General features: G+C 43.4%; 1 protein-coding gene across 5 annotated transcripts in view; it reads left to right on the top strand.

Annotated features, from left to right (window-relative positions):
* The window catches only part of SEMA4G (semaphorin 4G), a 94,295-nt gene that overhangs the window by 11,787 nt on the left and 60,263 nt on the right, over positions 1–22,245 (top strand). For 4 of the 5 annotated variants that reach the window (XM_081912271.1, XM_081912273.1, XM_081912272.1 and 1 more), the window contains exons 2-3: positions 1,705–1,812; positions 2,049–2,111. The exons of the other annotated variant lie outside the window; for it this stretch is intronic. The gene's annotated coding sequence lies outside the window, so the exon portion shown is untranslated. The remainder of the gene's footprint in view (positions 1–1,704; positions 1,813–2,048; positions 2,112–22,245) is intronic. 5 annotated transcript variants of the gene reach the window in all.

Raw genomic sequence — 22,245 nt, 5'->3', positions numbered from 1 at the left:
TATCACCTCTGCACCATACATAATAGTGTATATATTATATCCTTCTTGATCCTGTCATTAATGGATCCATTCCACTCATTCTCTCAGACTTTGGTATTTGCTGGTCCAAATTAAGCCCTGACATGCATACTAAAGCCAACTGTTTGGGGAAGAAAAAAAGATTGCCAAGGTACTTCAGGTCAGGGGAAGCTAACATGATGCCTTCCAGATGTTGTTGGATTCCCAATACCCATCAACCTCAGCCAGTATGACCAGTGATCAGGCATTATGGAAGGTGTAGTCCAACAAGTATGCAACCAAGTATGTAGATAGGGCCAGAGCCAGTCTGAGTGTGTGGTTGCAAAGCCTTTGTGGAGGATTTGCACAGTGGCCCATCACTCTACCCCATGTTGCAAATTACAGTTCAGCAAGCAGCGGTTCCGTGTGGTAGCAACCTTTTTGGTGAAGGACCTTCCCAACTGACTTAAAACACCTGTGTACCCCACCCCACCCCCACCCCGATTGGCTGCCCATTGGATCCTTTGGGGCAGGAAGGTACATAAAGTGCTTCCTGTTCCCTCTGAGGCTTGCTTGGCTGCAAGGTCTTCCTGTGATCTGGAGTGCTCCTTTATTCTGGTGTCTCCTCTGATCCTGACTCACTCATTGGTTCTGACCACTGACTCGTTTCATGGCTCCTGAGTCATCTCAGGGTTGGGTCGTGAACAGCAACACATGTTCATGTGCCAGTGGATAGTTGGAAGGGATGAATGACATTAGTTCTCTGCTTACAGGTGCCATGCCTTACTTGGACTAAATTGGGCGCATTAGTATGTAGCTGATCTTAAAAAGAGGATTTTCCATCCGGGAGTGTGCTGCCCTTAAACTGAAGAGCATATTGTTAACCTTTTCCTCCCTCCCTGCATGTCTGAGCTTTTAATTGTTATAAGCAGACAGAAATTCAACATGTGAAGTATTTCTCATTATGACCCTAATACACTGGGAAGAGCTTCACCTTTTAAATTTCAGTTTTGTAGGCTGCTGTTCAAAGCCTCAGTCATGGGGGAGGGGAGGTGGCAACCCTGTTTTGCACACTTCATTGTGGCGAGCCCACGTTCTTATTTAATTATGTCACGATTTCCGGTGCTTACCAACTTTCCGACAGCTTCCTGCTTGTGTGTTAGACTGAGTGGAGATACAGCATTTAGAGTTAAGGGGGAATTGGGAAAACACCCTGAATGAATGTTGAAGAAGCACCTGAGTTTCACTGGTCAAAGTTCTGCACCAGGAAGCAACAGGTCTTGGTGTTGCTGATAGGATTCCCTCTCACTCTCCTTGCCAGAATTTTTTGCTGTTTTTTTCATATGAACCTTCACAAGTGCTGGAGGCTGCTGATTTTCTCCATATTCAGCGTTCCTGTAAATTAAGAATTGCTGGAGGGTGGAGTGGGGCTTTTTTCAGTGGAAGAAACCCAGTTGCAGAATGCTCTCCATGAGAGGCCCATTAAACATAATGTTGTCAGGTTTTGACTTGCCTCCAGAAAAAAAAACCTTCATCAGGTTTACACAGGCATTTCTAGGCTATTAGTGGTTGGGCCTCTTTTTGTTTTATCCTTGTTTCGTATTCCTAAATGGTTTTATTTTTAAAAAAGAGAGAAATCATGTTGCCATGTAAAGTATACACAAACAGAACTCCAGAGTCGTCTCAGATCATTATTTCTTTTAATAGGAAATACATATAACAATCTGAAACACAAATTGGTAACAACAAAGGAAAACATCAGAGCAACAAGGAGTATAATACAAGCCTGAGCCTGGACTGGAAAAGGAGTGAAAGGTAAATATTTTCACTACATTTTTAAAGAGATTCTCTATTTAAGATGGGGTGAGGAACTTCAGGTCTTGTGGTCCAGAAGTGAATGTGACCCTCTGGCTGAAAAAGGGTTTTCATCCCTAAATTAGAGGATGTTGTCTGATGATTATAAAAATAAGGTTCTGTGCTTTGGTTTAATAAGTCTTAAAAGAACCTATTCTCTTTGATAGTTGCACTAATAATCTGGTTTCCTTATACAGGAACAATTTAGAAGCATTGAAAAATTAGCATCTGTCCATTGAGAAGTCTGCTCTGGTCTGCTGGTAAGTTTTAATGCCTCTACCAGAAAACAGATCTCCAAACTGTTTGTTACTGTTTTTTCCCAAATCTCCAATGTTCATTTTACCCACTTAGGGTTATGTTATGAAACACTGACTTTTGCAGATAAGAAACTCCCAGATTTGTAATGTCATTTTAAAATAATATTCTCAGTCCGGATCAGTGCACTTGTTTTAAATAATTTTCTGTACTTCATATTGTATCAATGAATTTGTTTATTTACTGTTTTACTAGTGGATATGATCCAGTCCAAAATAAGCATGTAATAGGTCTGCTGCTCAGAGTGCTTCAATTGAATCTATTAGCTGCTTTGATTTCCATTTTGTTGGGAAAAGCTCTGCCTGTAATGTTAGATTCACAATTTAGGATTTTTTTTAAAAAAAAACAGGTATATTAAAAGAGATTGTCATTGAAATTTGGAGGTAATTGAGTCCTTGAAATGCTCAGTGGCTCAAGATAATGATGAGATCCTTTGCAGAAACAGCCTATTATCCAAAAGAGCATTAGTATGCATCTTGGTGTAAAGTATTTTATAAGTATTTGGTGTGGGGGAAAAAACCTGATGGCAAAGTATCCTTATTGAGTAGGAGAACAAGTATCCTTGATGCCAGTTTATATAATTGGCTCTTGGTACCTTATATAAAGGGCTTGCCGATCGCATGGTCGGCGGTTCGAATCCCCACGGCGGGGTGAGCTCCCGTCTTTTGGTCCCAGCTCCTGCCCACCTAGCAGTTCGAAAGCACTCTTAAGTGCAAGTAGATAAATAGGTACCGCTTTATAGCGGGAAGGTAAACGGCGTTTCCATGTGCTGCTCTGGTGCTGGTTCGCTAGAGCAGCTTCGTCACGCTGGCCACGTGACCGGGAAGTGTCTGCGGACAGCGCTGGCTCCCAGCCTCTAGAGTGAGATGAGCGCACAACCCTAGAGTTGTCAAGACTGGCCCGTACGGGCAGGGGTATGTTTACCTTCCCGCTATAAAGTGGTACCTATTTATCTACTTGCACTTAAGGGTGCTTTCGAACTGCTAGGTGGGCAGGAGCTGGGACTGAACGACGGGAGCTCACCCCGCCGCGGGGATTCGAACCACCGACCATGTGATTGGCAGGTCCTAGGCGCTGAGGTCTTACCCACAGACATTAATTATGAATCTGGAATTAAGTAAGATTTTTTTTAAAAAACTATTTGTCTTCAATTTTAGATGCTCTAATGACTTCTGAATGTTGCTATTATAGTCAAGCTCATGCTGAGATGTAAGACTTATTTTGCTTCACCTCACTAACGCAGTGCCAAAGGTTGACCTACTTTCTGATGACTGTGTCATTGTGCCCTTGCAGGTTCCACTTCCTAAGTCTCAATAATGTATATTATTAAACAAGCCTCTGCCTTGCTGGTATCCTTTTATCTCCCATAACTTGTCATTATGTGCTAGGCTGGAGCATACCCATCAGCTATGCCCCTGGAACTCTTGGGATTTTGTGTAGAATCTGGCACAGAACTTGGGTTTCTTGATATTGACTTTTATGTATTTTAAATAAAAATGGTTTTCTAGTTCTCATGGTTAAAAGCAACTAAGCCCCCAAAGTGTTCGGGTAGTGTCAAAAGGCAGCCTAGGAAATTGACCAGAGAACTGATTTTTCCAGGCTTGAATCTGTGACCTCTACTGCCAAGCTCCCTTACACACCTATGGATCTTGGCACCTGTGCACCATCCTTATGCTACATTATCACAGTCTCCCCTGCCTCTCTGGGGTAATGTGACAATAAATAGGATAATCCTATGTCTACTGCACTGAGCTCCTTGGAGGAAGGGAGGGATGCCTATATGATGAAAAAAATCATAACATCCTTATGGCTAAATGAGCCTTGAAGTCTAATGCATTTCTAGCTTGATGTTTGTTAGAAGTCAAATCACTGGGGCTTCCTTCCAAGTAAATGTGTGTTTTTGATTTAGAATCACATATGTAATGCAGCAGTCAGGGCTGTCATGCCAGCTTATTTGCTGGTGGATATAAATGGTTCAGATATTGGAATACAGTATTCAGGGAAAGCTGTCTGTGGCCAAGAGACAGCAACTGCTGTTGTGCGGTCCTTTGTAAGGAGCTATGATTGCATATGTTGGGTGCACAGAAGTCTGCCCAAAGAAATCTCTGGACACTTTATACTCATACTTCCACTCTGACTCAGAGATCATTGATACATGGAAATGTCAGCTATCAGACTCTGTGATACTTCTGGTACAAAAGGCAGTGCTAATGGTTCACAGTTCTACTATGCTGCCTCTTGGCAAGCATACAGATTAACCTTCCATGTGACTTTATTGAGCAGGAGTAAGAGGTTATGAAAGTACAGAAATGTGAGTCTTTGGGAACCCAAATTCAGTGGCCCTTTTCTTTCAGCTAACATTAAGCAGGGTTTTAATTTTGTTGTAATTTTAAATGGGTTTTTGATTGTGATTATTGTAATTAGGGTTGTTAGCTGCTCTGGGCTCCCATGGTGGGCTATGGGGAAGAACGGGATGGAAATGTATGGGAATAAATAACTATTTTTGGGATGCTTTGAAGCAAGGCTACTGCATCATGATGTTCTTTGGGTGGGACTGAGTAAGGTCAATTATAATGGAAGTTTCCTTCCTGGGTTAATAACACTCGGAGAAAGGGAGCATCAGGATCGTGACTGGAGGGTAAAAAACTTTTCTTGTGCATCTGAATCCTGATCTTGATTTTCTCCCGTTCTTCTGCTGCAGCTTTTATTGGAATGAAAAAAACTAGTTAAAGGCAAATCATACATTTAACATTTCAGCTAGTTTCAGTCTTGTCTTCTGGCTGTCCACATTTGCAGGGTATTATGCAGTAAAAAAGAGAGCTGAATTCATTAATCAGGATAAAATATGCAAATTAAGAAATGTGCACAAAATACAGAGTATCTGCAAGAAAGGGCAAACAAGTGAAGCAGGCCATTAATATCTTGCTGTCTGACAGCTAGAAATTCTACTGAGCCCCACTCTAGCTTTGGAAATTTCACCCCACAGTGCCTATTTACTTTAAAGCCCATATTTCAAGCCATAAGGACTAGAAACTTGTTTTGTGTTTTTAAATGGAAGCTGGAAGTCTTTGGTGTTAGATTCTGTGCCTTCTGCTTTGTGGTTGGGTGTGCATCAGTGATCTCCCAAGGCAGGTTTTGCGTTGACTTTATTCGATTCCAGATTCCTTAATATTTCTGTTGTTTCTGCTTCCCTTATGAACTTTTTCTCATTCTGTATATTTCATGGTTAAACTTTCCCTCTGGCAACATTTGATAGAGAATTTTCCTTTTTTGCCATAGTTGGCAGTTCTTCCCTTTAAAATAAATATCTAACCTAGATGTCCTTCCACTTTTGCATACTGGGGTTGGTATGTAAAATCACTTTTGGTCTTGTTTCAATAGGAGTTTTGTATAGCAATTCCAAATCCCAGCTTAACAACAGCATCATCTGGAAACCTGGACTTGGCATGGTGCAAATCAGGACCTGCTATCCTGCTCCAGTGCTTGGACTTTTCAGTGTGCATATGCTTAATCCAAGCTGTCCATAAGAGGGGGGAAAAACTGTTGCACATTAAATTTCTGTCTAAAACGCAGCTGTGTGAGGCTGGCCTTAACTTATTCTGGCATACTTCTGTTGCTTATACTATTTGAGAATGGAAAATTGGTTAGTGTGTAATCAAGCCCCCCGAACCTTATCATGTCAGTAGTTGATACTGGTGTTGGTATGGTCTTTGGTCATGGCAAGAGTCTTTTCCCCCACCCCATTTCTGATTTTGCTTAATGGTCTTTGCCTAACAACTGCTCCCAGCTACTGAAATTTGTGTTGCATCCCACTTGCCTTGGTGGAGATAAAGGAAACCATTGTGCTTTCCCCGAATGGCCAGAGAAAGTTATAGTAGCCTGAAGGGTTGTAACTGGTAGACATTAAGCAGCCCCCAAAACTGCTGTTGTTTTGGGGCATTGGTACTGCTTTGCTTTGCTTGTTACTGTGTTTTTCTCCCTTTGCTCAACTGGTATGCTCGGCAATAAAGCCTTGTCTCAGTACTCACAAGAGATCTGAGAGTGCAAAAGCAAATCCCGTCAGATACTTAAAACAGTAAAAGCATTTGGCATTGCTTTGTCTCTAGCCTGCACTGCATTATTTGGTTTGTTTTTGAGCATTGATGCGCTGCTTTTCCAACAAGTGTTTAAAGTGGCTTGCAAAAAGAAAGGAGAATAAAACATGAATAGTATAAAATGATACAACTGAGTAAGAACATTGAGAGTTTAATTAGCAAATAGCCTCTACCCGGAAAACATGGTCTCTTGACACAGCAGTTGACAGCATCCAGACTCTGCCTGTCTTGGAAGAGCTGGATGTCCCTGCTTCCCTTGACGAGCTGAAAAACTCCATCAACTCTCAAACATGTGGTAAAGACTCAGGACAGGGCAGAATCCCAACAGAAGTGCTGAAAACCAGCTTCACTTCCTCCCTCATGATGCACCTCCATGGTATTTACCTGCAGTGTTGGGAAGAAGGATCTGTGCCACGAGACATGCATCTAACTGCTGAGTACTGTGCGGAAAGCCTTTGCCCAAGTAGTTCTCAACAGATTTATGCTCACTTGCTGACAAGGTCTATCCCAAGTCACAAATTGGCTTTAGAGCTTGGAGGTCAGTCAACATGATTTTCTCACTGAGCCAGCTGCAGGAGAAATGCTGAGAGCCGAGACACCCATTGCACATCCTTTTCATTGCCCTTGTTCAACAAAAAATGACTCTTCACACAGCTCAACAAGATGATCAGGTCTTTACAGGAGAACATGCATGTCACTGTCCAGTATGATGGTTCATCCTTGGACACCTTCCCTATAAAGAGTGGAATGAAACAGGGCTGTGTTCTCACCCCAACTCTCTTTGGCATATTATTCTTTCTGTTGTTCTCCTATGCCTTCAGCTTCCATTTAAGGAGAAATGGTGTCTGTTCAAACTGGCACATCTCTGTGCCAAGACAAAAGTGTGGCATGTTCTTATCTGAGAGATGTTGATTGCCCTTGGTGCAGCCTTGACAGCGGACTCTGTGGGAGCTCTGTCAACCATTTTGCCCAAGCCTCCATGGAGTTCGGCCTCACCATCAGCCTGACAAAGGCCAGCAACCTGAATCAGGATGTTGCCAGCACTCCATGCATCAGCATTGGTGACCACACATGACATGAAGGCTGGCAACATTAACCCTGCCATATGGGAATCCCTTGCGGACGATTGTAGGGCCTGGAGACAGACAGACAGGTTGTGCATCCACAGCAGTGACCAGAGGAGGAATGACTGTCAGGAGCAGCGCAGAGAGAAGTTTGACTTCACTCCCAAAGATGTACTCTTCCATTGTCTCCTGAGACAGATGGATGCTTACAACTCATGGTTTACAGCTTGAGGTGGGATATCTGGAGTGAAGTTGTACACTATGCCTATAATACCAAGCCTTTGGGATATGAGCTGGGATAGCTCAGTTGGCAGAGCATGAGACTCTTAATCTTCAGGTTGTGGGTTTGAGCCCCACATTGGGTGAAATATTCCTACATTGCAGGGTGGACTAGATGATCCTTGTGGTCCCTTACGACTCTGCAATTATATGATTATATGATTCTGCTTTGGGTCTTGACTGACCTAGGTTTTGCTTATGTGCCTGTTGGGATCATTGTTGAATTCCAGAACTCAGGCAGGTGTTTTGTGCAGGTCAGATGAGTTGGTGGCTACTGCTTTTGGGCTGGAATATGTTGGCCATTGAGATTATTTTCATCCATTTTCTTCCACCAATATCTGAGTATAATAAATATAGTTGGCCAGCATAGATCTTGATTTTCTGCTTTTCATGGATTCCCAAAGATGAGGCAGGATAGTAGGTGAGGAAAATTAATTTGGAGCAGTTTTGGAAGATCTCAGAAATATAATTTTTTGCATATGTGTGTTTGCAGATTTGCATGTGTAATAAAACTGGAGTATGAAAAGACTGAAGTTGGCTAAATTGGTATGTGAACCTTATCCTTTTGCCTGTCCCTTAAATCTTACCAGGGAGCAACCCATATGTAACCTGCAGAGCAAATCCAATTTCCTGTGACTCTGATACTAATGGGGGATGGGGTGGACAGTGGCTGTAAACGTCACTGCACCCTGGGCGATATTTTATAATCATAAGCTGAGCTTTTCCCTTGACTGAACTTTGATGGATGACTTATTCTAATCTTTTACGTAGTCAGATAATCTCCACTCCCCTCTGCTGGCATTAAAATGAAAGATTTCTAAGGAGTAAGGACTGGTCTGCCAATCCAATCCAATCCTAGGATGAGTTAACTTCCCAAGATTGCAACAGTTCTGGGTAAAAATTTAACCAGACCTTTATAGCCAATTGCTTGATTGTCCAGACCAAAAGCTACGCACTGATCCCAAACAAATGAGAACCTTGGAAACTGCTGTAATTACAGCTTTACAAAAACACAGATTCCACCATCTGTCTTCTCATAGACCCTAGATGAGGAAAAGGTAAGCACAAGGGCTAGGGTGTCCACTGCTGATTTTACCTGTGTTTCTCTTGGATACCTCTCACAGAAAAGGAGGTTGTTGACTCTGCCCTGCTGCGATGGTTAAATTTTAGTCAACGTTTGTGTTTGCTTTGCGATAAGGGAGGGCCTGCTCTGAGGTTTTTTCTCTACAGGCAAGAGCAGGCTGGGTGTTCTGTCTACAGCCAATCACTTTCTAGAGGAGTAAATAGGAAAGGTAACAGAGTTCACTGCTTATTTGCTTTTTAGAAACCCAATGCTGCTTTTGCTTCATTTGTAACCAATAAGGTGGCATGATTTCCAACTATAGAATGTCTGGGTTGAAGTGCATTCTTTCATCACCCTAGTTTCTTTTTCATGTATGAAGCTAAGCTTTGCCCAACCTGTCTCAAAGCTCTTTAACGTGAACATTAGGAACCTGTTTGTTATCAGATTTCTTCTTACTTCAGGTTATATGCACAGTTTGAAGTATAAATGCGGACAAATGAGGAAAAGACATAATGGAGCATAGTAGCAGATTATGCTTTCTTAACATGGAAGAGAAAAGGGGTTAGTTTGTGAGTTTTGAGGAAAACAAATGGGGGTCACCCTAGAGTTCTTAAATTATTGGTATAGGAACTCAATAGAAGCTTGTTACAGCCATGCGGTCTGAGCTGCGGCAACCAGCTCAAACCTCCTCACATGGGAGCTTCTCCGTGGCTAACCCTGGCAGGACAGCTTACTCTAGTATTAACCCCTTCATGCATGCTGGTTATATGATGTTGGTTATCCCATATGTATATTTGTGTATCAATTAAAAAAACACTAATAAAACACAAATATTTATTTGCCAGAGGGGTATAACACAACAGAACATTTAAGCACACAGATAGGTGCAGACTGCTACTTGTCTCTGTTGACAGTACTGAGCTAGATGGGTCCAGTGATCTGATTCGGTATAAGGCAGCTTCACATGTTCAGCCTCGTGGCAGTGAATGCCATAGTTTGTAAATACCTGTTCTTTAATTGGTTAAACTATGCATATAGTTAAAGAATGGGTATTTACAAATGAGACCGGATTTAAGGCGTATTTCCCCCCTTCACAGATGCATTTTATAATTAACCCCTGCCTTCCAAGTTATATAGGGCACATTCTGACTGATAATACATTGTGTGATCATAATAGAAAATAGCACAAGGAGGTGAGGTGATGGTGCACTTAATATCTTATGATCTGTCAGTCTTTGTATCTCAATTCCTGGTGCGTTCACACAAATCCTTGCACCTTATTAAAGAGATACACAACTTGCACAAATGGTTTTGCATTGTCTTTGCTGGGAATCGTCTCCTCTTTCCACTTTCTTACCTGAGTGAAAAGCTCCATGCACCAAATTAGTACCATATGCAGCTAGCTGTTTTGTTGTTATTTAACAGAACCTTCACCCTCACTACTCCACTATCCTGTTATTTCACTGTCTCACTTCTGGTTTTGGTTGAAATTGCTGTTGATCAGTAGATTGCCACAAGTCCACAATTTTGGAAGCAGAAAGCAGGGCCATATTCAGGAGTATTTTAAACACTGTGGGATTAAACTGACATGAAAAGCAGCAAGTGATGGTGTGAACACAGCCTTAATTTTTGGATGTCCTGTTCCTTAATATCTTTTATGACCATGAAACTTTCATGCTGAATCTGACTGCTCTCTCTTGTTCTGGGCAAGGTATGAGACAATGGAATTATGTGAGCAGCACATATGGATGCCAGATGCTTGCAGCTTTTCTAATAACTGGATTTCAGTGTCAGATGATCAATGAGATAGATGTGCAGAGTAGGAATGGGGAACCTGTGGCCCTCCAGATGTTGCTAGACTACAGCTCACATCATCCCTCTCATATTGGCTATGCTGGCTGGGGCCGATGGGGTATTTAGTCCAACAGTACAGTGGTACGTCAGATTACGAACTGTCCTACTTATGAATGCTTTGGGTTATGAACTCTGCAAACACAGAAGTAGGTGCCATGGGTTGCGAACTTTGCCCTGGGATACGAACATAATCCGCTTCCGGGGCCGCGGGAGGCCTATGTAGGGAATGCGTGCTTCGGGTTAAGAATGGACTTCCAGAACGAATTAAGTTCGTAACCCGAGGTACCACTGTATATTGGAGAGTCACAAGGGAAGGGTGGTAGTTCAGTGGTAGATTATCTGCTTTGCATTTAAAAGGTCCCACATTTAATCCTTGGCATCTGTAGGTAGGGCTGAAACTCTACGAAGCTGCTGCCAGCCATTGGTCTTCAAGTGGTGGGTTGGGTCCCTTAGTGGGCCACAGCTTGACCTATGGAGAGTTGTGGTAGCAACATTAATATATGATGCAAAATTCACTTGTGGGGCCCCAAATGCAGGTTTGAGTTAAAGGGGGTGTCCCCAGTCCGATAAGCTGAAGGACTATTGATGTGAAAAAATACTGAGCTAGATGGAGCAATGGCCTGACTGAATAATAACGATGTTCTCCACCTCTGGCAGAGACGTTTTGGTTAAGTGCTCTGCAGAATCACAGTTCTGACAAATAGCAACCCAGGTAACATTTGAATTTGGAATCCCTGTTCTATGAGAGCAGGTGGGTTCATACAATACCTATACCAAGTACAAAAAGCTAGCTTGACTGTTCCAAAATGGAGTTTGGGAACTTTTAATACGGATGTGATATCCCTATTTTAGAAATCATGGTGTTGACAGGTCAGGATCCTCACATGTCACATCAAGTCAGAGAGAATAATTACATAGTTTTTCAGGTTCTCTCTGCTCTTTCATGACATTTGCACTGAAAATGATGAGCCCAGGAGGAAGCTTCAGGTGATGCTGTTGGATCTGCTTAATGTGCCGTTGGCTCAGAAATGCAGAGAGGATTTCTTGCTAAAACAAGTGCTTGGCTGACTCATCCAGGTGATCATCTCTATATGAAATATTTAAATTGCAGGCAGGAGCCATGTAGGTTACGAGTTCACTTTTGTTGCCTTTTTTGCAGTTGTGTGCTTGAGTAGGGACTGTTATTGTTTCTTGTAGGAGATTGTTCTGCCAATAAACATGTTCATCTTGTTTCTTGCATCGTAAATGGTTGAACAAAGGCTGGTTCATGTTGAGCTGTACATGTAAGAACTCAGAAGGTGGTTACTGTCTTGCTTTAAGAATTGCCTTTTGTTTCCTCACAAAAGTCTTTCATTTTTCACTCTGCACACATTGGCATGATTTGCAGAAACCAGACAAAATTTGGATCAGTGCGGCTGTGTGGGCTCCCAGAGAGGAACTCATAGCAACTTTGCTTCATCTTGGTCTACATTGACCTAAGCCCAAAGTTTGACTTAGTATGTCATCTGAATTGGGGCTCAAAGCTAAACTGCCTTCTCACCATGAGCTGTAACCAAAACAAACCTTGGTTACAGTGTGTGTTTAGTGAGGAGAGAGCTTAACCACAAGTCCTTGGTTCAGACAACATACCTAGTCAAAACGTGGCTTAGTGTGGCACAAAAGCAAAAAGGACCAGAAAGCACAAAGCAGTAATGAGCTCCTCTTAGGGAGCCTGCATACCCACACAGTTTCAGTAAGCTAAAGTTTGACTTAGCATGTTGAGTGAACCTGGCCATTGTGAGACCAAAACTTGCTGAGGATCCACTGTATACTATCACCCAGTTGGATTGGTTGTTTAATTATCTGGAGTGCCCAGATGTACTATGCACAGTGAACAATGACTGTAGGTTTTGCTTGAAGGTTGGATCTTGCTTTGACCATATGCATACACAGGGAGAGGTGGGGAAATGGCTGCCTTGAGCCAGACGGTATTCTGCATTTTGTCCCTGGGCAAAGAGCTAAAGTTGAAGGAGATGGAAGTCCTGATGTTTTAAGAATATTTGTACTAGTATATTATAGTAGCATTTATATATTATGTTCAGGGCATATGGGGTGTTAGGAGGGAGAGGTTTTACCTCTGGTGGGGGACACATTGTGCTTCTTCTGGGGTAGTTTGTCCACCTTCGACCCCCCATCCTGCACTCAGCAGGAACCTGTGGCTCTTAGAAGCTGTGATTCCTAGAAATGACAGCGGCCACACCATCTAAGAGAATGAAAACTCTGATCCTAAACCTTCGCTACCTTGTGGGATATCTTTGGGAGAATAAAAGGCCAAAGAGTAAATCAGAGTGGAGTACCTAAGACTGTTGGATGGCATCTTGTATGCCTCCCTCTGGCAACTCCTGCAGCCAAGCTGGTGCCAAACTTATTGCTCTGCTTATCTTTGGACCACATATGTGAGGCCAGGAGGTGGGTCTTATTGTCTGGGCAGCCCAGGACAGCATACACACTACCAAGGGAGGTCACTGCTAACATAGTGGTTTGACTTCACCCTCAGAGGTGCATTCCATTGTCTCTCAAGACAAACAGATGCCAACAATATAGTACATTCTAAGCACTGAAAGCACTTCACATATCTCAGCAATGTGGGAAAGTATTATTTCTGCAGTGTAGAGCAGCCTTTGCCAACTTGGTGTCCTCCATTGGACCGCCATTCCCTTGGGAAGCTGTAATCCAAAACACCTGGAGGACACCAGGTTGGTGAAGACTGGTGTGGGCGGACGCTGGCACCAAGCATACACTTGAGACACCGAGTACATGCCAAGAGGAGATTTGGCCTGTGGACTTTTCAGCTGGCATTCTTAGCCACCATAGCACATATCCAAAATGTTGTGTATCAGATGATTTTTACCGAGTTGGATCTGCTGCACAGTTACTTGTTTGCCCTTAGACTACAGAGGAGTACTTTGGGATGGTCTCACGAAACATACATGAATATGATGGTCTCCTGTAGTGCACTCTTGCCCATAGAGTGAGTGACCACCAGTACAAAACTAAATTGTGAGACAAAGCACCTGACCATTATGAAAGGCATGACATCTTTAGCAATATAGTAATGCCTGACTAAAATCCAGTGGAAAGGACGTTCATTACGGGACATTTCATTATTTCAGAACTCCCCCACCCTCCACCCTCCTAGGTTCCTTTTCTAAAACCTTTCAGCATCTTGTTTCCGTGTTCCTTTTCATAGTAGAAGAAATATTTGCCACTGGGTAGGCTGTTTGCAGCAAGCCTGTCTGAACAAGGTGTTTGGTTTACACATTGTTGTTTTTGTTTGTTGAAGGTAGCAACCCCCCAGAGTAAGCGAGAACCACGTTTAGTTTGCTAAATCGTGATCTCCTGTTCAGAATCTCTTTTCTCATTAGTTGCTTGAAATTAACCAACAGTTCTTCTGATGGCAATGGAGGAGGAGATAATATTTTTTGGGATCAAAGCCAAACCAAGCGCATGGAAATGAGGCAACAGCATTATGTTCCAGTAAGTGGCATTTAATACCTGCTATACCAGCATAAGGGCTGTTCTGTTTAAAATCGGATGCTGGTGAGTGTGGTTGGACCTGCCTTGAATCAATATTTTCCTGTTTTGATCCATGCTAAAGGTTCTGTGTTTCAGTGAGCCTGCAACTGGGAATGGTTGACTAATGACATATTAGCCATTTGAGCCCTGAAAAGCACTGTGGTCTTGGATGGCAACCCTGCTCAAAGGCCCTGTTGGACAAGATCATATTGCTTCATCTACAGTCCAGGGACCTTTAAAATTCTCAATATCAATATGTTCAGGCTGATTTATCTGATGTATGTAACCCACTAGGCTTGCTGCTTCATGGTTCCAGTCTGCTGTTCCTGGTTATAGTTTGTGTGCTGGATATCACTTCCTCTCTGGTCTTGAGCCAAATCTCACCACAGCATCCACATTTACATTTGACTTTCACCTTGCTCCCTGTTGCTTGATCATCTGACCCAGACGCCCTATGTGCTTCACACACGACACACCATTAACCTGTCGATGCTTCAGTTACAGATGACGAATACACTCTGCTTGGGTATAATGGCTTCTCCTGTGTGGGAACAAGACTTGAAATTCTAAGAAGCCGGTTAAAATGTAACCTCAGAACTTTCAGTTGCAGGAGAATGAGGGGTGGGGCAGAACATGCCTAAGGGAGTGCTTTAAATATGCTTTCGTTTTTTAATTGATATTTGATAATTGAAATGAACACAGGAAGAAAGAATTGGCAGTTTTGTGAAACGTTGTATATGCCATAGAGTTTTGGTAGCAGTGAAAGGACTTTTGGGTTAACGTTTCCGGAAATGCTGTTACTCAAGCATAGCCATATTGCACTGCTTCCTTTATCTATTGTTTTCACCAGTGTCAAACTTTTTATATACAAGGAAGTTGGGTGATTATCCATTACAGGGTTTTGCCTGCTTTGGTTACAAAGGTGTGTCGTTGTGGATAGGTTAAAGTGCAGGCACTAGCAAGCTATATGTATAAGGGACAATCTCAATTTCATGACAGTTGTGCCCAGGGGGGTTGCTTTAATTTTTTTGCTAGAGTGAATTGATAAAATAACCATTCTGTAGGTTTTGATGTTAAATCTCAGTATAGGGCAGCTGCAGTCTGATACTACTGCCATATGCATACATGTCAACACTTAGGAGCAGTGTTAAACTCCATTTTACATGCTGAAGCTGTTAAGATGCGAAATGCTGATTATAGGGCAATTGTGGTATTATTGGAATAGCTTTTAAGCGAATGGAGAAACAGTACCCCCCCAACATTTAAATTAGTTTGGGACAGGCTATTGCAGAATAAATAGGTACAGCAGGCAGGGAAGACCTTTCTGAAACATAAAATAGTGGAGGAGTTTTGGAAATTAGCTCCACTGAGAACTTTAGGGCCATTTTTGTATGCTTGCAACACTCTTTTGTTCATCTGTAAAATGTTGGAAGACATGATTTTAAGCTGCAGAAAGACAGGATGTTGGATCCAGTAACTTACAGTTCCTCTTAAGAACCTTATAATGTTTGTTGTTTTGCAGCCTGGCAAACTAGTAAAACTGTGTGCTAGGGCTGATACATAGCTTCTGTTTTCCAGATGGGTGTTTGGTGGTGGGGAGAGGGATGGGAAAGAAGGAAGAGAGAGATTGAGATCAAGCGGCTTGCCTGAGGGCACCCAGTGTATTCACAGGTGAGCCAGCCTTTTCTTCAGCTTGTTTTCACAATTGCTTACTCAAGTTGAGTTATAAGCAGTAATGTGATACTGCTGCAAACAAGGCAAAAGGGTCCTTTGTACTGCATTGTATGTAATATTGGGAGTGGGTGCACAGTCATCTACATAAAATTGCCTGTTGAGATGACTCATTCCATGCCGTATCCTGTGATCAGTTGCTATTCAGCACTCTTCTTCCTGGATGCTGTTTTTTAGTTTCTTGTTTGCACCTTATTAACAAGGTAGAAATTTTTGAGCAATTTGTCTAGATAGAAGCGTCCCTCTTCCTGCCTATTGGTTTCCAGAGCTCCTGCATTCCTGCTACTTTCAAATTTCTAGTCCTGATGACCAGGCTCATTTCAAAACCAGATGGCAGCAGTATTAAGGAAGGTGATTCTCCATCACTCCCAACTTCTGTTTTTGCTTCCCAAGAAGGGCATAGAAGCCTCCAGCCTGCTCTTCTCATATTTAGACCCTTCTTAGTGTGCTATCCCTGTAATGTGGTTGCTGACAGGCATGTGGCTTTCTGTGCTGCCATATGATAAGCCAGGATGACTTGGGGAACTGATAGATGGAGCCAGCCGGTAACCATGCTGTGAACCACATCCCCAAATGCTCGCTTCATTAAACGCTAGCTAGTAGAATAAACCTCGTCCTCGGTCCTCAAACCAGCAAACTAGAGCAAGCAGAATTCCTGTGAGAGCATTCTCTCTAGCACACACCACACATAATATGCAAAGCAGCGTTTATATTTGATAGCTCTTTTCCTCTTCCTGCAAACCATGTGGGTGTAGCTTTGTTTCTGTGCAAAGACATTCATTCATTTGCATGCTTCCTTCACACTTAAAAAAAATATTGGCTGGCTGTCCTCTTTTTAAGACCTTAGGAACCACTGGGACCTGGCTGCTGACAGAACAGAATGGAAATGCAGGCAGCTGCTTTCAAAATCCAGTACATGGCATAGATGCTGTTATGCATTAACATCCAGTTCTACTTGTGGTGGTCCTATGCAATACAGTGGTACCTCGGGATGCGAACGGGATCCGTTCCGGAGCCCCGTTCGCATCCTGAATGGAACGTAAGACGCGATGGCGCATCTGCGCGTGCGCGGGTCGCATTATGTCGCTGCCGTGCATGCGCGTGACGTCATTTTGAGCGTCTGCGCATGCGCAAGCGGTGAAACCCAGAAGTAATGTGCTCTGTTACTTCCGGGTTGCCACGGAGCGCAACCCGAAAGCGCTCAGCCTGAAGCACATTCAACCCGAGGTATGACTGTATTTAGGTAGATTAAGCCCATGGTCAAATGCAAATCATCCTTCTTAATACTAGCTGGCCACGTGGGAAGTTCACATGTCTAAAGATGGGAAGGCAGACTGGAGGAGACTTAGAGCCCTTGCACCAAAGGTTAGGGAACCTGTAGCTCTGCAGGTGATGTTGGACTACAACTCCCATCGGCCTCAGCCAGTGTGGCCAGTGATCAGGGACAATAGATGTTGTAGTCCCAGCAACATATGGAGGGCCACAGGTTACTTAGCTGAGTCTTTCCAGGAAGCAAAAATAGAGGTGGAGTCCCCAGCCACTGGGGAAAGAGGAAGGAGGAAGAATATACTTTTTTTAAAGTCAAAAGAAAGCAGACAAACAAAGAAGTCCACCTAAAGCTTTATGTTACAGAGCGTTTGATTTCGATATCGTGGTCTTGATGCCCCAGAGATGAGCTTTTGCAGCTTAGGGGCTTAGCATGTCTCTTGAACATTCCTTCAGTTTAATTTGATGTTTCTCCACATTTTCATGGTCAATGTTTGGAAGGTCTAAATGACAGAAAATTCCTGGGCAGGGGTTGGGCTATATATAGAAGTAGCCATTGGACATCATGTGGGATTAAGGTAATGGGAATAATGTTTTAAAAACCACTTGCAAACCTGCTCCAAGGGTAAGGAGGGAGGGTAAGGTGATGACAGGCAGTAATAGGTGCTTTCCACAGCCAGCTGACCATCTTGGAAGCTTGCAGAACCAATTTTCTTCCAGAGCTTGCACAGGGAGAGAAAAAGGTTTGTAACAGGTGCCATGTTTGCTTTCAAACTGTTGCCACTGCTCAGAAAATGTTATACAGCCTTAAACTGATTGAGGTCAAGGAGGTTTGAAGATGGCCTGCTCTCATATGATCTTGCCTACTTGTTAAGATCTTCAGAGGAGGTTCTGCTCATCATCCCACTTCTATTTGGTGTTAGGTTGAGAGCTGACCCTGTTGGGCAACAGAATGAAGCAACCTGCCTAAATGTAGCAGTGGAGATGAAGGCAGGGATTGGTGTCTGGTGCAACAAATTAAAGGGTTGGCCTTGGGTTTGGAGGGGGGATTTGAGCGCTGCTTCAGGCAGCAAAATGTCTTGAGCGAGCAGTAGCTAAGTTGATGGTTGGTACAGGATGAGAGCTTTCAGGCAGCAGCTTGGCTGAACAGGTTTTCTTGGTGGTGACTAGGCTGCAATACTTCCTTGGGATACCTGCATGTATGTTTGTTTTCCTGGCATTTTATAAACCATTGCCTTTTGGCAGGCTTTTCGTGACCCTCCCCCCTCTCCCAATTTTGGATTGTTGTACGTTAGTTCTTGGTGTTTGTGAGTTTTATCGTTTGTTGCTTTTTCGTTATTTTGTCATTTAAAATCTTCCTGTGAGCCACTTCAGGGGCCTTTAGACAACAAAGTGGCATAGAAATGCTATGATAAATAAAATTAATACCTGTCAACACCATGAAAGGGAGAGAGCAGATAATGGGGAAGCTTGCTGAAGGGAAGGCTTCAACTTAACTGCTTTAGGCAGGAAATCAGTTTGTACTGTTTATCGCTCACTGAACTGCAATGGAAAGGCATAGGTTATGATCCAGCTAAAGTGAAGCCCTTTTTCTGCCCCATTGATTCTAACCAGAGTGATTTCAGCATGTGTTTAACTCCTCCTGTTGAAGACAATGGGACAAACTTTGGCTGGATGATAACCATGGTGTTTACTCTTGGTTTTCAGTTTGGCTGTTGATAAATTGCTGCTGCCAGGCAAGTAGAGGGTCAAAAACAAAAGCTTCACTTTCCAATCTGTGGCTTGTTAAACACTTTTAAGATAAGGATAATTGGCCTTTTGCTGTAGAAGGTCATAAAATAAGTACCTTACCCTAATGTCTGTCTGTGGAGAGCATTGGTTGACTGGTGTTGTGGGTTTACACCCTTCTTTCAGAGCTTATGCACTGCAAGATTAGATAAGATTTGGTTAGGCTTGGGCCTTACCATTTTCAGGATAGTTCTGAAAACACCTGTGCTATTGCCTTTGAGTAATGTTTAGTCCAGTGTTTCCCAACCTTGTGCCTCCAGCTGTTTTTGGACTACAATTCCCATCATCCCTTGCCACTGGTCTTGCTAGTCAGGGATGATGGGAGTTGTAGTTCAAAAACAGCTGGAGGCACAAGGTTGGGAAACACTGGTTTAGTCCACCCATAATATAGGTGAGAGACCATAGCTCAGTGGTAGAGCATATGCTGTGCATCTCAAAGGTCCTAGGTTCAATCCATGGCATCTCCAGTTAAAAGGTTCAGGTAGGAAATAATGGGGAAAGGGCTATGCCTCAGAACACAGAAAGCCACTGCTTATTTTTCCAGATGGAAAAATAAGCTAAGAACATAAGAAGAGCCTGCTGGATCAAGCCGAGGCCCATTTAGTCCAGCATCTTGTTCTCAAGTGGTGAACCAGATACTTATGAGAAATTTGAAAGCAAGATCTGAGCACAACAGCACTCTCCCCTTCTGCAGTTTCTTGCAACTGGTATTCAGAAGCACACCCTCCAACAGTGGAGGGAGAACATAGCCATCAGGGGATAGCTGTCATGAGGCATGTGGTGACTTAAGAAGGTGGGACGGTCCTGGCAGGATCAGTCTGAAGGGGAGGAGGAATGGGTAGAAATGATTGAGTCTGTTGGTGGGAAGAGTCTGCGGCGAGACTCCTCTGTCCAGCTGCTGCTGAACATCCCCACTCAGCTGCCGCCGAATGTCCCAGTGGAGGAGGGAGAGTAGCAAGCCAGCCATCACCCCACCTCCAGAGTTCAAGATTGCCCTGTTGAATGCATTGATGTGAGATACCCAGTCCTTATTTTGTCTGTCCTGAAATTTACAATGACCTGCTTAATTGAATGCCCGCTGGATTCTAGTGTTTGCTCTGTTTACGTAATCCATGCCATGAATAAATTTATACACGTCTGTCACTTCACCTCTCACTCTCACCTTTTCTTTAAACTAAAAAGCCTCAGATGCTGACTTCCTATGTTCCCTGATAGAGGTGGCCTTGGAGCAGGGGGTCCTCATGTCCTTCAGACCCATAAGTCTGGATAAGGTGTGTTCCAGTATACAAGGGACTGGGGGGTGGGAGAGAGCATCTCTCAGGATCTGAAAATTGCCTGTCCTCAAGGCAAAGTGTAGCAAGTTCAGGCATCCAGTCAAGTCTCTTGTCTTGATAGGTGAAAATGATGGAGCTTCTCCACTGGCTACCTTGACATACTTAGTTTTGACTCTCCTGCAAATGCCGTCTTTGCTGACTGTGTGCTTGTGTTAAGGTCCATAACATGTTAGAATAATTGCAATGTTTGTCATTGGTAATGCCATGGGCGTCTTCATTTCAGTAGATGCTCATGATGCTTCTGCAACCTCATTCCAGATGGCCCACTGAAACTTACAGCACCAACTAGCTGGGGAAAGAATAACACTTCCTCAGTGATAATATATTGTGTGTTGAATGTGAGGAAAAGGCAGCATCCTAAATGGAAGCGTTTCTTTGAATGACGTTATTTGGACGCCATCATCTGGATAGGTTAGTCTTGAACATTCATTTGTGGTTTTAGGCTGAACGTTCTTCTTTAGCCCTAGCTCAAGTTGGGGTCATGGTGGTACATGAGCTCTGAGGTATCTTTCCTGCAGCTACTTTTAGAAATCAGCTAACTTAAACCAGTACATGACTTGTTTGAAACAGGTGTCTGACTGTGGTGGAAAGAGAAGGTCGGGTAATAGATTTGGGAGGTAGATGAATGGAGTACTGAGCATCCGACAGACAATTGTGCTTGTCAGTATTCTAGTGCTAGTCTTGCTGCTTTGCAGAATTTGAGTGGATGAAAGGGAACGCCAGGAGAGGGATCTGTGAGGGCAGCCCCAACAATTACTCTTGAGCATCATCCTTCTATGTTCAAATGCTTCAAATGGAAATGTAGCACTACATTGAATTCTCCCTTCTGAAGCTTATGGAGAACACACAGTCTGCCCTTTTACAAGGATCCTGTTCTTAGACGTATGGATCAGCCTAGAGGGACTAGAAGAATCCACATGGATGAAAAACAGATCCTGTGAAAGGAAACCAGGTTTTGTTGATATTCCCTGCTGCTCCTCTTTCTCTTTTTGGGTTTAGAGCAGGGATGAAGAACATCAGAACTAGGGTCTGAATTATGGCCCTCCAGGTATCTCTGTCTGTCCCCCAGCCTCTTCTTGGTCCACGTTGCCTATCCTTAGGCTACAGCCCTCAGCTCTGCTTTGTGCCCCCCCATGAGTGCTTTTGCCTGGCTGGAATGTAACATTGAACTATTATAATGTCTCTTGTTTGTGTGGGTGGCAGTTAGAGAGATGTGTATAGGGTATTGGTGTATTTAGAAACTTCTGGTTTTTATTGTACAAAGATAAGTTTTGTTGCTCTACTCTCGTTTGCTTCTCCCCCTGCCCAACAGGTGAGATGTGTAAGGTTGTCCCCAGAAGGTTGCCCAGGTGGGAATTAGGCCCTGGGACTGAAAAGGTTCCCTCACCTCTGGTTAGAGAGTATGAGAGCCCTTTGCAGAAAGGATCCCAGCATCAGTCTTGGAATACTATTTTTGGACCTTGGTCTATATTTCCTCCTCCTCTTCCTAAAATGCACCCAGCTAGAACATTTTAAGGAGTTCAGAGGTCTCTTTGATGGACTTTTGAATCTTACAGTGCACTGCCGCCGCCTTTCTGTTCACTTTGGAGTGGGCCTTTTTATATCACAGAGGCATTTATTTATTTTTGGCAGAGACTGAAATCCCCCCCCCCCCGCATAGTGTCAGGGTTCAGGCTGGGCTGTGCTCAACCATCCTGCTTGTTCCCTCCTACTGCTGTGCTGCTCTCCAAGCTGCCAGTCTCACCCCTTGTAGAAGGAAGCATTGGATGGTTGGGTGACCCTGACTGCACTAAGAGGATAAAACTATGGTGGTTACACTTGCTTTCTCCCTTCTAGCTGAGGACCTGTAAAGAACAGAAGAGACCCCAAATCCAGTAGCTCAGAGAGCTGCTGTACAGAGGTTTCAGGTGTTTCCTCCCTAAGCGATACAATGTTGGCCATTTCTCCATCTCTCTCTCTCTCTATCCCCTGTACCTCTACACATTTTCTAATAAACAGACAGGGAAATCTAGTGTCTGCACTGGCAACAACTGAAAGACATGTTCAGATGT

Source organism: Podarcis melisellensis (genome assembly GCF_964234715.1).
Source record: "Podarcis melisellensis genome assembly, chromosome: 5".
Classification (NCBI taxonomy): Eukaryota; Metazoa; Chordata; class Lepidosauria; order Squamata; family Lacertidae; genus Podarcis; species Podarcis melisellensis.
This window is presented reverse-complemented; position numbering and strand designations above follow the sequence as displayed.